Consider the following 20582-nt stretch of genomic DNA (forward strand, 5'->3'; position numbering starts at 1 on the left):
GGTCAGGGGTGTCAAACTGTTGCCCTCCAGCTGTTGAAGTACTACAAGTCCCATCATGCCTCTGGGAGTCTTGTCTGTGGATGTCAGTCTTGCAAAGCCTCATGGGACTTGCAGTTCCTCAACACCTGGAGGGCCATAGTTTGGAGACCCATGTTCAAGGTCAGGGGTGTTCCCTCCAGCTGTTGTGAACCTACAAGTCCCACCATGCCTCTTCATTTGAGAGTCATGCTTGTAACTGTCATTCTTGCAATGCCTAATGGGACTTTCAGTTCCTCAACACCTGGAGGGTCATAGTTTGGAGACCCCTGTTCTAGGTGATCCACGTTGCTGTCTGTTGGATCCCTTGAGTGTACCACGTGGAGGAATATCTGCAGATGTGAGCCCAAAGTCAAGTGTAGTGCCTACAAGATCCTCTGCAGATGACAGTTACAAGCATGACTCCCAAAGGGAGAAGCATGATGGAACTTGTAGTTTTGGATATTCTAGGTCAGAGGTGTCAATCTGTGGCCCTCCAGCTGTTGAGGTCCCATCATACCTCTGCTGCTGGGAGTCTTGCCTGTCAGAGTCTTGCAAGGCCTCATGGGACACCTGGGAGGGCCATAGTTTGGAGACCCCTGTTCTAGGTCAAGGGTGTCAAAACTGATGGCCCCCCAGCTGTTGCAAAACTACAAGTCCCATCATGCCTTCCTATGGGAGTCATGCTTGTAACTGGCAATCTTGCAATGCCTCATGTGATTTGTAGTTTGGCACCAGCTGGAGGGCTGCAGTTTGACAACCGTGTGCTAGGTGGTCCACTTTTATGTCTGTGGGATCACATCTGCAGAGGATCTTGTAGGCACTACACTTGTCTTTGGGCTCACATCTGCAGATATTCCTCCACATGGTACACTCAAGGGATCCAACAGACAGCAAAGTGGATCACCTAGAACAGGGGTCTCCAAACCATGGCCCTTCAGGTGTTGAAGAACTGCAAGTCCCATGGGGCCTTGCAAGACTGGCAGCCACAGGCAAGACTCCCAGAGGCATGATGGGACTTGTAGAACTTCAACAGCTGTAGGACAACAGTTTGGAGACCCCTGACCTAGAAGAATAACCCTAGATGGGAAACCCATAGGCAGCAAAGGGTACGGACTACTCTAGATGCGACCCCATTCTATGAAAATCGGAAACGGCCATCACACCAGGAGTAAAAGTCCTCAAATCTCCACCGAGGTCCTATTTGTAATAACATAACTTGAGGAAAAAGAAGTCGGGAACCCACCAACGTTTTGGAGACACTATGGCCCACGTCATGTCAGTTTATGAAAGAAGATCATAAAGGTTGGTGGTTTTTAGGTTTCCAATTATTAAAGGTAAGTTATCACAACTAGGATCTCAGTGAAGGTTTGAGTCCCTTTACCCCCGGAGTGATGGCCATTATTGCCATTTTAGGTTCCCTGTTAGGACATACTTTCCAGACCAAAGATGGCGCCAGCTAATGAGTATCACACATTGAGATGATAGGAAGCACGTCCACCTGAAGACCGTACCAGGGAATCTCCTCCATATATCGTGTGTGTGGACTGATCCTCTCCCATCGGGTAATACACGATCAGAAGAAAGGAATAAGAGTCGGTTGCTTGCTCATTTATGCCCATGGGGCCATTTATTGATCCAAGTCAGTGACAGGTTGTACGCCGGACAATTATCAAGTAAACAGAAGTGCTCGGACATTCAAGGAAAGACGAAACACTCGTAAGCACAGTTCACTCTACTAGACGTAGACAAATCTCAATAAGTATCACCAGACTGGAGGGAGGGAGTGGAGGATTGGGGTGAGGATCAAGTTAAAGGCACATTGCAGACACATCAGGAGAAGTGTGAGGTGGTGGTGGAGGCCAGTGTCTTCTGTAGGTGACATTTTATGGAGGCCAATGTCTTTTGTAGATGGAAAGTGAAGCATATTGTGCAGAGAGGTGTGGGGTGGTGGAGGAGGCCATTGACTTGTATAGATGGAAAGTGAAGCATAGTGTACAGAGAGGTGTGGGGTGGTGGAGGAGGCCATTGTCTTGTATAGATGGAAAGTGAAGCATAGTGTACAGAGAGGTGTGGGGTGGTGGAGGAGGCCATTGTCTTGTATAGATGGAAAGTGAAGCATAGTGTGCAGAGAGGTGTGGGGTGGTGGAGGAGGCCATTGTCTTCTGTAGATGGAAAGTGAAGCATACTGTACAGAGAAGTGTGGGCTGGGGGGAGGAGGCCATTGTCTTCTGTAGGTTAAAGATGATTTATATTGTATGGAGAGGTGTGGGGTGGCGGAGGAGGCCAATGTCTCCTGTAGGTTACATATTGTAGAGTGGTGGGGTGGTGAACACCAATGTCTTCTGTAGGTGAAAGGTGATGTATATCATACGAGGTGGGGGTGTTGGAGGAGGCCAGTAGTTTCTGTAGGTGGAAGTTGACATATATTGTATGGAGAGGTGTTGGGTGGAGGAGTAGGGAGATCGATGTCTTTTGAAGGTGACAGGTGATGTATATCATATGGAGACAAAGGTGGTGGAGGAGGCCATTGTCTTGTATAGATGGAAAGTGAAGCATACTGTACAGAAAAGTGTGGGGTGGTGGAGGAGGCCATTGTCTTGTATAGATGGAAAGTGAAGCATATTGTGCAGAGAGGTGTGGGGTGGTGGAGGAGGCCATTGTCTTCTGTAGATGGAAAGTGAAGCATAGTGTACAGAGAGGTGTGGGGTGGTGGAGGAGGCCATTGTCTTGTATAGATGGAAAGTGAAGCATACTGTACAGAAAAGTGTGGGGTGGTGGAGGAGGCCATTGTCTTCTGTAGATGGAAAGTGAAGCATATTGTGCAGAGAGGTGTGGGGTGGTGGAGGAGGCCATTGTCTTCTGTAGATGGAAAGTGAAGCATATTGTGCAGAGAGGTGTGGGGTGGCGGAGGAGGCCATTGTCTTCTGTAGATGGAAAGTGAAGCATAGTGTACAGAGAGGTGTGGGGTGGTGGAGGAGGCCATTGTCTTCATGTAGATGGAAAGTGAAGCATATTGTGCAGAGAGGTGTGGGGTGGTGGAGGAGGCCATTGTCTTCATGTAGATGGAAAGTGAAGCATATTGTGCAGAGAGGTGGAGGGTGGTGGAGGAGGCCATTGTCTTGTATAGATGGAAAGTGAAGCATACTCTACAGAGAAGTGTGGGGTGGTGGAGGAGGCCATTGTCTTCATGCAGATGGAAAGTGAAGCATACTGTACAGAAAGGTGTAGGCTGGGGGGAGGAGGCCATTGTCTTCTGTAGGTTAAAGATGATTTATATTGTATGGAGAGGTGTGGGGTGGTGGAGGAGGCCAATGTCTCCTGTAGGTGACATATTGTAGAGTGGTGGAGTGGTGAATACCAATGTCTTCTGTAGGTGAAAGGTGATCATAAGAGGTGGGGGTGTTGGAGGAAGCCAGTAGTTTCTGTAGGTGGAAGTTGACATATATTGTATGGAGAGGTGTTGGGTGGAGGAGTAGGGAGATCAATGTCTTTTGAAGGTGACAGGTGATGTATATCATATGGAGACATAGGTGGTGGAGGTGGTCAATGTCTTCTACAAGTGGAAGGTGACATATATTGTATAGAGAGGTGGTGGTGTAAGTCTGAACACTATAGGTGGAAGGTGAATTTTACTGTATAGAGAGGTGTGGGGTGGTGAGGACAGCCAATATCTTCTGTAGCTTGCAGGTGACGTATATTGTAGAGGCGTGAAGTGGTGGAGAAAGTCAGAGTCTCCTGTAGGTAGAAGGCGACGTATATCATAAGAGGTGGGGATATTGGAGGAGGCCAGTGTGTTCTACAGGTGGAAGGTGACGTATATTGTATGGAGAGGTGTTGGGTGGGGGAGCAGGAAGATCAGTGTCTTCTCTAGGTGAAATGTGACATATCACATGGAGAGGAATAGGGTGGTGGTGGAGGTCAATGTCTTATACAGGTGGAAGGGGACATATATTGTAAAGAGAGGGGTGGGTTGGTGAGGGCGACCAATGTCTTCTCTAGGTGGTAGGTGACTTATATTGTACAGAGAGGCATGAGATGGTGGAGGAAGTCAGTCTCTTCTGTAGATGGCGTGTATTGTAAGGAGATGTGTGGAATGTGGAGGAGGCCAATGTCTTCTGAAGTTTGACGATGACTTATATTGTACAGAGTTGGGGTTGGTGGAGAGGTTTGGGGTGGAGGAGTAAGGAGATCAATGTCTTTTGTTGATTAAAGATGATGTATATCATATGTAGAGGCATTGGGATGGGGGAGGAGGTCAATGTCTTCTGTAGATGGAAGGTGACGTATATTGTACGGAGAGGTGTGGGGTGGTGGAGGAGGTCAATGTCTTCTGTAGGTGGAAGATGATGGACATTGTATGAAGAGGTGTGGGGTGGAGGAGGCCAATGTTTTCTGTAGGTGGAAGATGGACAATGTATGAAGAGGTGTGGGGTGGAGGAGGTCAATGTTTTCTGCAGATGATGGACATTGTACAGAGGTGTGGGGTGGTGGAGGCCAATGGTTTCTGTAGATGACGTATCATACAGAGGGGTGTGGGGTGGTGGAGGAGGTCAATGTCTTCTGTAGGTGGAAGATGATGGACATTGTATGAAGAGATGTGGGGTGGTGGAGGCCAATGGTTTCTGTAGATGACGTATCATACAGAGGGGTGTGGGGTGGTGGAGGAGGTCAATGTCTTCTGTAGGTGGAAGATGATGGACATTGTATGAAGAGATGTGGGGTGGTGGAGGCCAATGGTTTCTGTAGATGACGTATCGTACAGAGGGGTGTGGGGTGGTGGAGGAGGTCAATGTCTTCTGTAGGTGGAAGATGATGGACATTGTATGGAGAGGTGTGGGGTGGTGGAGGCCAATGTTTTCTGTGGAGGACGTATTGTACAGAGGGGTGTGGGGTGGTGGAGGAGGTCAATGTCTTCTGTAGGTGGAAGATGATGGACATTGTATGAAGAGATGTGGGGTGGTGGAGGCCAATGTTTTCTGTGGATGACGTATTGTACGAAGAAGTGTGGGGTGGTGGAGGAGGTCAATGTCTTCTGTAGGTGGAAGATGACGGACATTGTATGAAGCGTTGTGGGGTGGTGGAGGCCAATGGTTTCTGTGGAGGACGTATTGTACAGAGGGGTGTGGGGTGGTAGAGGAGACCAATGGTTTCTGTGGAGGACGTATTGTACGGAGGGGTGTGGGGTGGTAGAGGAGGCCATCGTCTTTAGGTGGCAGGTGACGTATATTACATGGAGAGGGCATGGAGGAGAGTGTCGGAGAAGACCCTGGACCACATTTATCAACATTTGAAATAAGAACTGTCTGTACTGCCACATGCTTTTTAAGCCAACAGTGGAGTTGAAATAAACAGCAGGCACACCGGGGGGCCGGGGGGGGGGTCAAGAAGTCTACTGCCTCCCTGGCATACCATCCTACTTGCCCTTCTACATAAGGGCAAAGATTCCCCAAAAAGGAGGTATGCCTCCCACAGCACCGGTGCCCAATGCTGACAGGTACAGCGCTCTCTAGCGCCACCTGCTGCTCGGGGTAGGGTGGTGGCAAGGGGAGGGGTTATGTGCCAACAACCTGCCCTCAACAGAGGTCATTATGGGATCCCCCCCTCAGCCTTGAGCTGGATGGAGGGCACGGTGTGGAGGGTGACAGTCTAGGGGGGCTTGACATGCATTGCAGGATAGTGGGGTACGAGGACACGGCAGACATGGGGGGCACACGGCGTGGTACAGGTGAGTCTTTGGCACTGGCAAGGTTTACAGATGAAGACTTTGTGCGTTCCCGTAAGAAAATACTGAAGATCTGAGGGCGCTGGACCTGCTGAAGGGGCAGAATAAAGTGCAGGAGGGGGGAGAAGAATCCCTGAATCAAGCTACAAATGAAGATGGAGGATCTGCGGAGGGCCGGCGGCCCGGACCGGTTCAGGACTAACCGGCGGAAGTCACAGACGCCGTAAACACAAGACGAAGAACCAGCAAACAACCTCACGCAGACGGACGAGTCACAGAAGAGTCCGGCCCATGACACCATGGTCAATTCTTGGTCAATGTCTGAAATAGTGATCTCTACCATAAACTCTGAATTATGTGCAACTAAAACCAACGGAGCTCAAGATGGTGGCCTCCCGCACCACATGGGTTGGCCCCCGAATGCCCGTCCACCCGCCCCGGGGGTCACCACATTCCAGTGATCCCACCCGGCCCGCTCTGGTTGCTGGTGAGTGTATGGCACGTAGGACTAGAAGCCCCTTATAAAACCTGGAGAAGGACCCCTGAGCTCCAAATGTCAGTTCCAGCTGTGGGAGGGAGGAGGTCCCTCTCCGTTCCGGGAGGCTGAAATTCTCTGTAGCGGACCCCGGGGGTGGGGGTGAGGATGGGGGGAGGTCACTCAGTGGGTTGGGTGTGAAGTCTCTACGTTGGTCCCAAAGTTTGTTTCCTTCCTAGATAGGACTTTTATAGTACAGTGCCGGTGACCACGAGCTCCGGGTTCTCAATGTCCTTTTTGCTCTGCACCATCCTAAGTTCCAGCTGGGCGTATGTAGGTCGGGCCCCGGGGCCGGCGAGAGCTGTGAAGAGAAAACCAATCAGATTACAAGAAAGCAAGCTCCTCCCACTCAGGCACCAATACAGCAAGTATCCAAAAGTCCACGTGTGTATGTCCCCCGGTGGGTGAAACAAGACAAATCTCATACGTGGACAGATATGGTGCCTCCATCACTACCTCTCATACACCATATGACTGTCCCACCCCCGGGGTGCAGGCAGAGGCCCATCCCACCCCAGATAGACGCCCAGTCCACCCCAGGGAGCAGGCAGAGGCCCATCCCACCCCAGGCAGAGGCCCAGTCTACCCCAGGGAGCAGGCAGAGGCCCATCCCACCCCAGGCAGAGGCCCAGTCTACCCCAGGGAGAAGGCAGAGGCCCATCCCACCCCAGATAGACGCCCAGTCCACCCCAGGGAGCAGGCAGAGGCCCATCCCACCCCAGGCAGAGGCCCAGTCTACCCCAGGGAGAAGGCAGAGGCCCATCCCACCCCAGGCAGAGGCCCAGTCTACCCCAGGGAGAAGGCAGAGGCCCATCCCACCCCAGACAGAGGCCCAGTCTACCCCAGGGAGCAGACAGAGGCCCAGTCTACCCCAGGGAGCAGACAGAGGCCCATCCCACCCCAGACAGAGGCCCATCCCACCCCAGACAGAGGCCCATCCCACCCCAGACAGAGGCCCAGTCTACCCCAGGGAGCAGACAGAGGCCCAGTCTACCCCAGGGAGCAGACAGAGGCCCAGTCTACCCCAGGGAGCAGACAGAGGCCCAGTCTACCCCAGGGAGCAGACAGAGGCCCAGTCTACCCCAGGGAGCAGACAGAGGCCCAGTCTACCCCAGGGAGCAGACAGAGGCCCAGTCTACCCCAGGGAGCAGACAGAGGCCCAGTCTACCCCAGGGAGCAGACAGAGGCCCAGTCTACCCCAGGGAGCAGACAGAGGCCCAGTCTACCCCAGGGAGCAGACAGAGGCCCAGTCTACCCCAGGGAGCAGACAGAGGCCCAGTCTACCCCAGGGAGCAGACAGAGGCCCAGTCTACCCCAGGGAGCAGACAGAGGCCCAGTCTACCCCAGGGAGCAGACAGAGGCCCAGTCTACCCCAGGGAGCAGACAGAGGCCCAGTCTACCCCAGGGAGCAGACAGAGGCCCAGTCTACCCCAGGGAGCAGACAGAGGCCCAGTCTACCCCAGGGAGCAGACAGAGGCCCATCCCACCCCAGACAGAGGCCCATCCCACCCCAGACAGAGGCCCATCCCACCCCAGACAGAGGCCCATCCCACCCCAGACAGAGGCCCATCCCACCCCAGACAGAGGCCCAGTCTACCCCAGGGAGAAGGCAGAGGCCCATCCCACCATAGACAGAGGCCCAGTCTACCCCAGGGAGCAGGCAGAGGCCAATCCCACCCCGGACAGAGGCCCATCCCACCCCGGACAGAGGCCCAGTCTACCCCAGGGAGCAGGCAGAGGCCCATCCCACCCCGGACAGAGGCCCAGTCTAGCCCAGAGCACGGGCAGAGGCCCATCCCACCCCAGACAGAGGCCCATCCCACCCCAGACAGAGGCCCATCCCACCCCAGACAGAGGCCCATCCCACCCCAGACAGAGGCCCATCCCACCCCAGACAGAGGCCCATCCCACCCCAGACAGAGGCCCATCCCACCTATCCCCCTCCAAACCCCATTCATGGTCCTCCAGTGTACAGAAGAGGGGTCCGGGGGGGACCAGAATGAAAATAAAAGCCTTTAACCTACAAAAAAATAGGTCATAAAAATATGCCCCGCCCATATCAGCTACAGCTCCTCCCACCACGCAGACTCACCGCGGGCGCTGTTAATGGTCCTCTGCAGGACGTGGTGCATGGCTGACACCGTCTTCTCACACGCCAACTGCAACCAAAACACAACCATTCCATGATACTCTGCAGAACATGGGACCCTAGTCACCCGACCATGGGGAGCCCCCCGTGCAGGCCCCCCACCCCAGGACACGGACATAGGAGGGGGGGGGGGGGGGGACTACTATGTGCCGGGCGTGTATATCAACACCATGGGGAGCCCCCTGTGCAGGCCCCCACCCAGGACACGGACATAGGAGGGGGGGGGGGGGAGACTACTATGTGCCGGGCGTGTATATCAACACCATGGGGAGCCCCCTGTGCAGGCCCCCCACCCAGGACACGGACACAGGAGGGGGGGACGGGACTACTATGTGCCGGGCGTGTATATCAACGCCATAGGGAGCACCCCCGTGCAGGCCCCCCACCCCAGGACACGGACATAGGAGGGGGGGGGGGGGGAGACTACTATGTGCCGGGCGTGTATATCAACACCATGGGAGCCCCCTGTGCAGCCCCCCACCCCAGGACACGGACACAGGAGGGGGGGACGGGGGGGGGGGGGCGGGACTACTATGTGCCGGGCGTGTATATCAACACCATGGGGAGCCCCCTGTGCAGGCCCCCCCACCCAGGACTCGGACATAGGAGGGGGGGGGGGGGGACTACTATGTGCCAGGCGTGTATATCAACACCATGGGGAGCCCCCCGTGCAGGCCCCCCACCCAGGACACGGACATAGGAGGGGGGGGGCGGAGACTATGTGCTGGGCGTGTATATCAACACCATGGGGAGCCCCCTGTGCAGGCCCCCCACCCCAGGACACGGACATAGGAGGGGGGGGAGACTACTATGTGCCGGGCGTGTATATCAACACCATGGGGAGCCCCCTGTGCAGGCCCCCCACCCAGGACACGGACATAGGAGGGGGGGGAGGGGGGGGGGGGGAGAGACTACTATGTGCCGGGCGTGTATATCAACGCCATAGGGAGCCCCCTGTTCAGGACCCCCACCCCAGGACACGGACATAGGAGGGGGGGGGCGGAGACTATGTGCTGGGCGTGTATATCAACGCCATAGGGAGCCCCCTGTGCAGGACCCCCACCCCAGGACACGGACATAGGAGGGGGCGGAGACTATGTGCTGGGCGTGTATATCAACGCCATAGGGAGCCCCCTGTTCAGGTCCACCACCCCAGGACACGGACATAGGAGGGGGGGTATGTGCCGGGCGTGTATAAACGCCATAGGGAGCCCCCCATTGGACGATACCTTGAAGTTGTTGGGGTGATGGTGAGTCCAGGCGAGCAGCATGGAGGCGAAGAGATCCCCGGTGCCCACAACACGGCGTCCACGCGTGGTATCTCCAGGCAGATCCTCAACGAGTGCGTCCGTCCGTCCTCCCCCACTGCAAGAGGAAGGAGAGAGGACAGCGTGACGGCACGGCGACGCAACATCCAGAGACGACAAAACTGCCACGGTCAGCAACGCCACGCCACATGGCGGACCCCCAACCCTCTCCGAGCTCCTCCTACATCATCACCAAGTCCACCACTTCTTCTGGAGCCCCGAAATATCTCCGTGAAGGGAGCTGGCTACACCGCGGGCTCACCGCCACCACCACTGACACAGCCACCGACCACGGCATTCTCAGGACATGGGCCCCATGGTACGGGGCCTCTTCTGTACATACTACGAGGGGGAGCGCCCCCGGCGCCACAGACTCTATGGGGAACACTCATGGGGAGGGGTGCCACATCTCTAAATCCACAGCTATGCTGGAGATGCCGCCCCCCGCTGGAACATCAGCATGGAGGAGTGCCTTACCCCGTCTCTGGCTCCCCAGTGTGATGAGATAGTCGGGTCCACGGGGGGCCCGGGAGCTCCGAGCTGGTGATGACCACCGTGTTGGGACCCAAGGAGTGCAACATGTCCATCACCTGAGGAAACACGGGACTGTGAGGATCGTACGGCATAGAAAAACCTTAGGCCACAGATAATGGGGGGAGAGGGAGGGAACATGGAGGAGTAATAAACCCGGGGACATTGGGGAGGTAAGATCTAGGCCAAAGATAAGAGGGGGGGGGGGGTACAGACTGCTCACCCGTACAGCGTCCTGCTGAGTGCAAATCTTCTGTCCGGTCAGCAACCTGCAGAGGAAACATCGACAGTCTTCATACACCCGGCCCGTGGCACCTCAGTCCCCCCCCCCCCCCATCCATCCATCCCAGCAGTGCCACTCTTCCACGGCCCCCACTATGAGTCTGTGCTCCCTCCTTCCTACTACCCCCAACTTATGAATGTGGCCCTCTTCTAGGACCCCCTCCCCCTCTTCCTATGAATGTGGCCCTCTTCTAGGACCCCCTCCCCCTCTTCCTATGAACGTGGCCCTCTTCTCCTACCCCCAATCTTAGAGTACTGATCTTTCAGGACCCCCCCACCCCATGAATCACAGCAACAGGGTCCCCCTCCTCTGCCACGCACAACTCCCCTCCCGACCCCGCCACGCGCGCACACCTCACCTCCCCGCACACACCCACCACGCACGCACCTCCCCCCCCCCACACACACACCTCCCCCCCCCCCACACACACACTTCCTCCTGATCCCATATCTGAGTTAGCTGTAAAACGTTCATGTCCCCTGGGAGAACCGCCTCATCTCTAGGATAGTCCCAGTACTTCCCCTCAGAAGAAGGTCCCCACCCACGCAGAACTCTGCCATGGGATCTCAGGTCCCCACCCACGCAGAAACTCTGCCATGGGATCTCAGGTCCCCACCCACGCAGAACTCTGCCATGGGATCTCAGGTCCCCACCCACGCAGAACTCTGCCATGGGATCTCAGGTCCCCACCCACGCAGAACTCTGCCATGGGATCTCAGGTCCCCACCCACGCAGAACTCTGCCATGGGATCTCAGGTCCCCACCCACGCAGAACTCTGCCATGGGATCTCAGGTCCCCACCCACGCAGAACTCTGCCATGGGATCTCAGGTCCCCACCCACGCAGAACTCTGCCATGGGATCTCAGGTCCCCACCCACGCAGAACTCTGCCATGGGATCTCAGGTCCCCACCCACGCAGAACTCTGCCATGGGATCTCAGGTCCCCACCCACGCAGAACTCTGCCATGGGATCTCAGGTCCCCACCCACGCAGAACCTCTGCCATGGGATCTCAGGTCCCCACCCACGCAGAACTCTGCCATGGGATCTCAGGTCCCCACCCACGCAGAACTCTGCCATGGGATCTCAGGTCCCCACCCACGCAGAACTCTGCCATGGGATCTCAGGTCCCCACCCACACAGAACTCTGCCATGGGATCTCAGGTCCCCACCCCCCAGACTCTGCCATGGGATCTCAGGTCCCCACCCACGCAGAACTCTGCCATGGGATCTCAGGTCCCCACCCACCGCCCCGCCATGTGACCCCAGGTCCCCACCCACGCCCCACCATGTGACCCCAGGCCCCCACCCACGCCCCGCCATGTGAGCCCAGAAGGCCAATCCGCACATCTCACTTACTCTGCCTCAAACTGGTTGGGGTAATGATATCTGCAACCGGGACAACCAGATCTTTGTAGACGGGGAGCAGTTCCTCCGGGACATACTGAGGAGACAGGAAGTCACATGGTTAGTCAGACTGAAAATGTACCTTCATGTAGTTCAACCAACAGAACATAGAGGGTGAGAGTAAGGAAAAAGACTGGGTGGTGGGGTCCGAATATGGGGGGGGGGGGGGTCACACACTGCTGGGGAAGGGGTCCGAATATGGGGGGGGGGCTGTGTAAAGTTGGGTCCCTACCATAGATCCCTCTCCATTCCACTTATCTCCCAGGACCGGATCGCACACTGCGGGGGGAAGAGACACAAGATTTATTCCACAGCCGGACTAAAATCTGACCCCCCCCAACCCGTCCTTACATGTGCTCAAACTGTCTGCCCCCCTCAAGCCACACCCCGCCCTTCCATATACACCCAACGCCACACCCCGCCTCATACACCCAACGCCCCTCCCTATACACCCAATGCCAAGCCCTTCCCCCATACACCCAACGCCACATCCCGCCCCATACACCCCCACCCCTCCCCATACACCCAACGCCACGCCCCATCCCATACACCCAACGCCACTGTGACGGGAGTGATTTTGGGTGGGGGGCCCATGGAACACAGCCCCCTTTGGAGAGGTGAGGAGACCCCTGGCTCAGCTCCCCATATCCCTATTATGTGTAAGTCCCCCTGTGCCTGTTAGGGGTACAGGGTGATCTGTCCTAATATTGGGGGGGGGGCGTTGTGGATTGTTTGGTGTCATGTGGTGCATCCCATTGTTCTATTGTGTGTCTTGCTGGGGAGCAAACTATTATGGGATGTATGTGTTTGTGTATTGGATTAGTGGGGGTGTCTCCAGCAGCCCTCCCTCCTGATGGGACTGTCTGCTGGTGTGTCTCGTTAATAAATGTAGATTGCCCCGCCCCGTGTCATTATGCAGGGAGGGGGGATTGCCCCGCCCCATTAGGCAGGGAGGGGGGATGGCCCCGCCCTGTGTCATTATGCGGGAGAGGGATTGCCCCGCCCCGTGTCATTATGCAGGGAGGGGGATGGCCCCGCCCCGTGTCATTATGCGGGAGAGGGATTGCCCCGCCCCGTGTCATTAGGCAGGGAGGGGGGATTGCCCCGCCCCGTGTCATTAGGCAGGGAGGGGGGATTGCCCCGCCCCGTGTCATTAGGCAGGGAGGGGGATTGCTCCGCCCCGTGTCATTAGGCAGGGAGGGGGGATTGCCCCGCCCCATTAGGCAGGGAGGGGGGATGGCCCCGCCCTGTGTCATTATGCGGGAGAGGGATTGCCCCGCCCCGTGTCATTATGCAGGGAGGGGGGATGGCCCCGCCCCGTGTCATTATGCGGGAGAGGGATTGCCCCGCCCCGTGTCATTAGGCAGGGAGGGGGGATGGCCCCGCCCCGTGTCATTAGGCAGGGAGGGGGGATTGCCCCGCCCCGTGTCATTAGGCAGGGAGGGGGGATTGCTCCGCCCCGTGTCATTAGGCAGGGAGGGGGGATTGCCCCGCCCCGTGTCATTAGGCAGGGAGGGGGGATTGCCCCGCCCCGTGTCATTAGGCAGGGAGGGGGGATTGCCCCGCCCCGTGTCATTAGGCAGGGAGGGGGGATTGCCCCGCCCCGTGTCATTAGGCAGGGAGGGGGGATTGCCCCGCCCCGTGTCATTAGGCAGGGAGGGGGGATTGCCCCGCCCCGTGTCATTAGGCAGGGAGGGGGGATTGCCCCGCCCCGTGTCATTAGGCAGGGAGGGGGGATTGCCCCGCCCCGTGTCATTAGGCAGGGAGGGGGGATTGCCCCGCCCCGTGTCATTAGGCAGGGAGGGGGGATTGCCCCGCCCCGTGTCATTAGGCAGGGAGGGGGGTTAGTCTACTTCCTGGTTTCCTTCAAGTCTGGTGTCGTCTAGTCTTGTGCGGTCAGCGATCGGACGGGGAAGCGGGAGTCTAGTGGAAGTATTCAAGCACAGTCTGGGTCAGTTCCGATACAGCCACACCCCGCCCCTCCCAGTACACCCAATGCCACACCCCACCCCTCCCCATACACCCAGCACCACACCCCGCCATTCCCTCAATGTCACACCCAGGAGAACACTATTACAGCGCCCATAATGGGGCATCTCTTCCCGGATCTCACCGTATATCAGATTGGGGTTTTGTTTCTTCAGTTCCTGAACAATATCCACAGTCCTGGCCAAGAAGGAAGAGTCCCTCATGTACCCTGGAAGAGAGAAAACTGTCAGCCAACTCAGCACCCCGGAGCCACCACCCCGCAGTACTCGAGACCCTCCGGAAGATTGCTCACAATGCTGAAAACACCCTATGGGATCGCCCTCGGCGCCACACGCTCTACGGGGGGGATCGCCCTCGGCGCCACACGCTCTACGGGGGGGATCGCCCTCGGCGCCCGGGGACATGGTCCTCAATGGTGGCTCACCTGTCAGGACGTAGTCATACTGGGTGACTCCATTCAGTTTGAGCCCCTCGTAGAGTTCCTGCAGCTCTTCAGCATTCAGCACCTGACCCTTCCAAGTGTGTACCCTGCAAAGGGGAGCAGAGGAGGGATCAGTGAGGGGGTATGGGGACCACAGAGAGCATTCAGAGGGGGGACAATGGGGAACTCACCTGTGTGGTTGGAGAACTGGACAGAATTTACCGTGTCCACCTCAATTCCCAGAACCTGTCAGAGAAAAAAGAGCACCTGTCACCCCAAATCCCAGCATACCCGACACTGCCATCCACGTATTGTGTGCGCTCCCCCACTGTGACCCCGACTTCCCACTGACCCCCAATGTAAGGGACATTCTTCCCACTGACCCCCAATGTAAGGAACATTCTTCCCACTGACCACCAATGTAAGGGACATTCTTCCCACCGACCCCCCCAATGTAAGGGACATTCTTCCCACTGACCCCCAATGTAAGGGACATTCTTCCCACTGACCCCCAATGTAAGGGACATTCTTCCCACTGACCCCCAATGTAAGGGACATTCTTCCCACTGACCCCCCCAATGTAAGGGACATTCTTCCCACTGACCACCAATGTAAGGGACATTCTTCCCACTGACCCCCAATGTAAGGGACATTCTTCCCAATGGTCACCAATGTAAGGGACGTTCTTCCCACTGACCCCCAATGTAAGGACGTTCTTCCCACTGACCCCCAATGTAAGGGGCGTTCTTCCCACTGACCCCCAATGTAAGGGACATTCTTCCCACTGACCCCCAATGTAAGGGACATTCTTCCCACTGACCCCCAATGTAAGGGGCGTTCTTCCCCACTGACCCCATTGTAAGGGGCGTTCTTCCCACTGACCCCCAATGTAAGGGGCGTTCTTCCCACTGACCCCCAATGTAAGGGGCGTTCTTCCCACTGACCCCCAATGTAAGGGGCATTCTTCCCACTGACCCCCAATGTAAGGGACGTTCTTCCCACTGACCCCCAATGTAAGGGACGTTCTTCCCAATGGTCACCAATGTAAGGGACGTTCTTCCCACTGACCCCCAATGTAAGGGACATTCTTCCCACTGACCCCCAATGTAAGGGGCGTTCTTCCCACTGACCCCCAATGTAAGGGACGTTCTTCCCACTGACCCCCAATGTAAGGGGACGTTCTTCCCACTGACCCCCAATGTAAGGGGCGTTCTTCCCACTGACCCCCAATGTAAGGGGCGTTCTTCCCACTGACCCCCAATGTAAGGGGCGTTCTTCCCACTGACCCCCAATGTAAGGGGCGTTCTTCCCACTGACCCCCAATGTAAGGGGCGTTCTTCCCACTGACCCCCAATGTAAGGGGCGTTCTTCCCACTGACCCCCAATGTAAGGGGCATTCTTCCCACTGACCCCCAATGTAAGGGACATTCTTCCCACTGACCCCCCATGTAAGGACATTCTTCCCACTGACCCCCCATGTGAGGGACGTTCTTCCCACTGACCCCCAATGTAAGGGACATCCTTCCCACTGACCTCCAATGTAAGGGACGTTCTTCCCACTGACCCCCAATGTAAGGGACATTCTTCCCACTGACCCCCCAATGTAAGGGACATTCCACCCACTGACCCCCAATGTAAGGGACATTCTTCCCACTGATCACCAATGTAAGGGACATTCTTCCCACTGACCCCCCAATGTAAGGGACATTCTTCCCACTGACCCCCAATGTAAGGGACATTCTTCCCACTGACCCCCAATGTAAGGGACATTCTTCCCACTGACCCCCAATGTAAGGGACATTCTTCCCACTGACCCCCAATGTAAGGGACATTCTTCCCACTGACCCCCCAATGTAAGGGACATTCTTCCCACTGACCCCCAATGTAAGGGACATTCTTCCCACTGACCCCCCCAATGTAAGGGACATTCTTCCCACTGACCCCCCCAATGTAAGGACATTCTTCCCACTGACCCCCCCAATGTAAGGGACATTCTTCCCACTGACCCCCAATGTAAGGGACATTCTTCCCACTGACCCCCCCAATGTAAGGGACATTCTTCCCACTGACCCCCAATGTAAGGGACGTTCTTCCCTCTGACCCCCAATGTAAGGGACGTTCTTCCCACTGACCCCCAATGTAAGGGACATTCTTCCCACTGACCCCCAATGTAAGGGACATTCTTCCCACTGACCCCCAATGTAAGGGACATTCTTCCCACTGACCCCCAATGTAAGGGACATTCTTCCCACTGACCCCAATGTAAGGGACATTCTTCCCACTGACCCCCAATGTAAGGGACATTCTTCCCACTGACCCCCAATGTAAGGGACATTCTTCCCACTGACCCCAATGTAAGGACATTCTTCCCACTGACCACCAATGGAAGGACATTCTTCCCACTGACCTCCAATGTAAGGGACATTCTTCCCACTGACCCCCAATGTAAGGGACATTCTTCCCACTGACCCCCAATGTAAGGGACATTCTTCCCACTGACCCCCAATGTAAGGGACATTCTTCCCACTGACCACCAATGGAAGGACATTCTTCCCACTGACCCCCAATGTAAGGGACATTCTTCCCACTGACCCCCAATGTAAGGGACATTCTTCCCACTGACCCCCAATGTAAGGGACATTCTTCCCCCTTGTCCCCTCTCCTCCTCCCTGTGCCCCCCCCCCCCATCTTCTCTTTCTGCCCCCTTTTAATCTCAGTGTCTTTTAATCTTATTCTCCCTTCCTGTCCCCCATTGGTGACCCACCATTTTCTTCTCGGTGTCTCCCCTCTCCACCCCACTTCCTCTTGGTATCCCGCCTCCTCCTCTCTGTGTCCCCCCCCCCCCCTTCTCGGTGTCCCCCCTCTCCTCCCCCTCCCCCATGACCCCCCTCTCCTCCCCCCTCCTTTCGATGTCCCCCCTCCTCTCCTCAGTACCCCCCCCTTTCCCTCTTGGTGTCCCCTCTCCTCCTCTGTGTCCCCCTCTCCTCCCACCTCCTCCTATTCTCAGTGCCCCTCTCACTCAGTATCACCTTCTTGGTGTCTCCCCTCCTCCTCTCAGTATACTCCTTTTCCCTTTTGGTATCCCCTCCTTTTTCTGTCAGTATCCCCCCTCTCCCTCTTGGAACCCCGCCTTCCTCCCCCTTCCCCTCATGGTATCCCCCCTCCTTCTCTCAGTGCCCCCCCCTCTCGGTATCCCCATCCCCCCCTCCTCTGTGTCCCACTCTCCCTCTCTGTGTCCCCCCTCTCCTCCTCTCGGTGTCCCCCCTCTCCCTCTTGGTGTCCTCCCCTGCCCCTCTCAGTGTCCCCCCTTCCCCCTCCTGTGTTCCCCCTCTCCCTCTTGGTATCCCCCCCTCCTCCTCCTCTCAGTGTCCCCCTCTCCTCCCCTACCCCTCTCCGGTGCCCCCCCCGTGTCCCCCCTCTCCCTCTCAGTGTCTCCCCCCCCACTGACCCCCCTCTCCTCTCCCTCTCTGTGTCTCCCCCCCCACCCCATGTCCCCCCCCTCTCCCTCTCCCTCTCAGTGTCTCCCCCCCCCCCCCGTGTCCCCCCTCTGCTCTCCCTCTCAGTGCCCCCCCCCACCCAGTGTCCCCCCTCTCCTCTCCCTCTCAGTATCTCCCTCCCCCCGTGTCCCCCCTCTCCTCTCCTCTCAGTGTCCCCCCTCTCCTCTCCCTCTGTGTCTTCCCCCACCCAGTGTCCCCCCTCTCCTCTCCCTCTCAGTGTCCCCCCCCCCCGTGTCCCCCCTCTCCTCTCCGTGTCTCCCCCCCCCCCGTGTCCCCCCTCTCCTCTCCCTCTCAGTGTCCCCCCCCCTCCTCTCCCTCTCAGTGTCTCCCCCCCCCCCCCGTGTCCCCCCTCTCCCTCTCAGTGTCTCCCCCCCTCCTCTCCCTCTCAGTGTCTCCCCCCCCCCCCGTGTCCCCCCTCTCCCTCTCAGTGTCTCCCCCCCCTCCTCTCCCTCTCAGTGTCTCCCCTCCCCCCCCCATGTCCCCCCTCTCCTCTCCCCTCTCAGTGTCTCCCCCCCTCCTCTCCCTCTCAGTGTCTCTCCCCCCCCCCGTGTCCCCCCTCTCCTCTCCCTCTCAGTGTCTCCCCCCCCTCCTCTCCCTCTCAGTGCCTCCCTCCCCCCGTGTCCCCCCTCTCCTCTCCCTCTCAGTGTCTCCCTTCTCCCTCTCAGTGTCCCCCCTCCCCCCTCTCCATCCCCCCCGTGTCCCCCTCTCCCTCTCAGTGTCCCCCCTCTCCTCCCCCTCTCAGTGTCTCCCCTCCCCCCTCTCCATCCCCCCCGTGTCCCCCCTCTCCCTCTCAGTGTCTCCCCCCCCCCGTGTCCCCCCTCTCCTCTCCCTCTCAGTGTCTCCCTTCCCCCCCCCCGTGTCTCCCCCCCCCCCGTGTCCCCCCTCTCCTCTCCCTGTCAGTGTCTCCCTCCCCCCCCCCGTGTCCCCCCTCTCCTCTCCCTCTCAGTGTCCCCCTCTCCTCCCCCTCTCAGTGTCTCCCTCCCCCCCCCCCCGTGTCCCCCCTCTCCCTCTCAGTGTCTCCCCCCCCGTGTCCCCCCTCTCCTCTCCTCTCAGTGTCCTCCCCCCCCCCCCCCGTGTCCCCCTCTCCTCTCCCTCTCAGTGTCTCCCTCCCCCCCCCCCCCCGTGTCCCCCCTCTCCCTCTCAGTGTCTCCTCCCCCCCCCCCCCCCGTGTCCCCCCTCTCCTCTCCCTCTCAGTGTCTCTCCCCCCCCCCGTGTCCCCCTCTCCTCTCCCTCTCAGTGTCTCCCTCCCCCCCCCCCCCGTGTCCCCCCTCTCCTCTCCCTCTCAGTGTCCCCCCTCTCCTCTCCCTCTCAGTGTCTCCCTCCCCCCCCCCCGCCGTGTCCCCCTCTCCTCTCCCCTCTCAGTGTCTCCCTCCCCCCCCGTGTCCCCCCTCTCCTCCCCCTCCCCCATGACCCCCCTCTCCATCCCCCCGTGTCCCCCCTCTCAGTGTCTCCCTCCCCCCCCCCCCCGTGTCCCCCTCTCCTCTCAGTGTCTCCCTCCCCCCCCCCCGTGTCCCCCCTCTCCCTCTCAGTGTCTCCCCCCCGTGTCCCCCCTCTCCTCTCCCTCTCAGTGTCTCCCCCCCCCCCCCGTGTCCCCCCTCTCCTCTCAGTGTCTCCCTCCCCCCCCCCCGTGTCCCCCCTCTCCCTCTCAGTGTCTCCCCCCCGTGTCCCCCCTCTCCTCTCCCTCTCAGTGTCTCCCCCCCCCCCGTGTCCCCCCTCTCCTCTCCCTCTCAGTGTCTCCCCCCCCCCCCGTGTCCCCCTCTCCTCTCCCTCTCAGTGTCTCCCTCCCCCCCCCCGTGTCCCCCCTCTCCTCTCCCTCTCAGTGTCTCCCCCCCCCCCCCGTGTCCCCCTCTCCTCTCCCTCTCAGTGTCTCCCTCCCCCCCCCCGTGTCCCCCCCTCTCCTCTCCTCTCAGTGTCTCCCTCCCCCCCCCCGTGTCCCCCCTCTCCTCTCCCTCTCAGTGTCTCCCTCCCCCCCCCGTGTCCCCCTCTCCTCTCCCTCTCAGTGTCTCCCTCCCCCCCCCGTGTCCCCCCTCTCCTCCCCCTCCCCCATGACCCCCCTCTCCATCCCCCCGTGTCCCCCTCTCCTCTCCCTCTCAGTGTCTCCCCCCCGTGTCCCCCCTCTCCTCTCCCTCTCAGTGTCTCCCTCCCCCCCCCCCCCGTGTCCCCCCTCTCCCTCTCAGTGTCCCCCCTCTCCTCTCCCTCTCAGTGTCTCCCCCGTGTCCCCCCTCTCCCTCTCAGTGTCTCCCCCGTGTCCCCCCTCTCCTCTCAGTGTCTCCCTCCCCCCCCCCCGTGTCCCCCCTCTCCTCCCCCTCCCCCATGACCCCCCTCTCCATCCCCCCCGTGTCCCCCCTCTCAGTGTCTCCCTCCCCCCCCCCTCTCTTCTCCCTCCCCCCCGTGTCCCCCCTCTCCCTCTCAGTGTCCCCCCTCTCAGTTTCTCCCCCTCCCGGTATCCCCCCCTCTCCCTCGATGTCCCTCCCCCTCTGTCTATCAGTGTCCCCCTCCCCGTATCACTCTCGGCGCCCCCCCTCCCGGTGTCCCCCTCTCCCCTCCCCCGGCGGGGTACCTGCAGGGGGAAGGCGGCCGCCTTGTTGCCCACGTACCCCCGCACCACGTGACTCTGGATGGAGAGGACTCGGCACAGCGCCGCCATCACTCCGCTCACCGGTGACTCACAGGGGGCGGGGCCGGGCCGCTCTCACGTGCTGTGCTCTCACGTGACCCGCTCC

At 58.6% G+C, this 20582-nt stretch overlaps 3 pseudogenes across 2 annotated transcripts; all 3 read right to left on the reverse strand.

Annotated features, from left to right (window-relative positions):
* Positions 1-1619: 1619 nt before the first annotated feature.
* Positions 1620-5357, reverse strand: LOC149428685 (uncharacterized; annotated as a pseudogene).
* LOC149428686 (uncharacterized) lies at positions 3970-5335 on the reverse strand (annotated as a pseudogene). Its single transcript, XR_016310693.1, has 2 exons — positions 4496-5335; positions 3970-4383 (listed from the first exon to the last, which is right to left on the reverse strand). The product of XR_016310693.1 is annotated as an uncharacterized LOC149428686 (transcript).
* LOC149428687 (pyridoxal kinase-like) lies at positions 3970-20554 on the reverse strand (annotated as a pseudogene). Its single transcript, XR_016310694.1, has 11 exons — positions 20420-20554; positions 14550-14608; positions 14366-14469; positions 14066-14149; positions 12185-12231; positions 11905-11989; positions 10486-10531; positions 10209-10321; positions 9654-9789; positions 8368-8434; positions 3970-6576 (listed from the first exon to the last, which is right to left on the reverse strand). The product of XR_016310694.1 is annotated as a pyridoxal kinase-like (transcript).
* Positions 20555-20582: the final 28 nt, after the last annotated feature.

Source organism: Staurois parvus, unplaced genomic scaffold (genome assembly GCF_062004578.1).
Source record: "Staurois parvus isolate SC_StPar_1 unplaced genomic scaffold, SC_StPar_1.0 ptg003038l, whole genome shotgun sequence".
Taxonomy (NCBI): Eukaryota; Metazoa; Chordata; class Amphibia; order Anura; family Ranidae; genus Staurois; species Staurois parvus.